Consider the following 935-nt stretch of genomic DNA (forward strand, 5'->3'; position numbering starts at 1 on the left):
AGACGATTTAACGATGGGCTGTATGAGCATTACAACGATATAGACATAGTGCAGCGAATTAAAATTCAGCGGCTCCGCTGGCTTGGCCATGTCGTTCGAATGGACAGAAACGCTCCTGCTCTGAAAATATTCAACGCGGGCCGCGATACTGGTAACAGAGGAAGAGGGAGGCCTCCTCTGCGTTGGAAAGACCAGGTGGAGAAGGACTTGGCCTCACTTGTTATTTCCAATTGGCGTCAGTTAGCACTGAAGAGAAATGACTGGCGTGCTGTTTTGGACTCGGCCAAAATCGCTTAGGCGGTTACAGCGCCAATAAAGAAGAAGAAGCTGCCGGCGAGTAACTTGAGGACTTTTTTGCCTCTGTACTTTAATGACAATTGCGGTTTATGGTAGGGAGTGAATGTCATCAAACGGTCGTCTCATCGAACCTAGACTTATAGTCACGTCTACTGCAGGTTGCGTCACACTCGGTGAGAATATGTAGGGATATCTCTCTCACTGGTCGAAAAATCGACGTAGTTCAAGTTTTCCCTTTGGGTGGTTAAGTTTAGATCCCTTAGTGCGATCATCTCCTTCCAGAGCTCTTCTCTGAAAAAATTGGGACCTACACTTAGTAACGGCTCGGGTCCAATTGGAGTGATGGTTGTATTGTCCTCTATTCTCCTATGTCCGGGTACCAATGCTAACTGGATGTTAAAGACCTACCAAGGACTCAAGAACTCATTATGATCTAATTTCATATGCAAAGAGCCTTGATCGCTGCGTGGCTATCACTTTAAACCCTGGCCCCGAAGTTTCCTCAACTAATTCCTCCTCGAATTTTCGAGCAGCCAGTGTATCAGCGCATTAGGGTGCCAGCTTGGAGGGATCTCTCGAAAGTAAAGAAACTGCAAGTTGCTTTGCTGCACAACTCGATTCTAATTTCCCGTCAAAGG

Source organism: Rhagoletis zephyria, unplaced genomic scaffold (genome assembly GCF_001687245.7).
Source record: "Rhagoletis zephyria isolate East Lansing unplaced genomic scaffold, Rhagoletis_zephyria_1.1 Rzeph_scaffold_04396, whole genome shotgun sequence".
NCBI lineage: Eukaryota > Metazoa > Arthropoda > Insecta > Diptera > Tephritidae > Rhagoletis > Rhagoletis zephyria.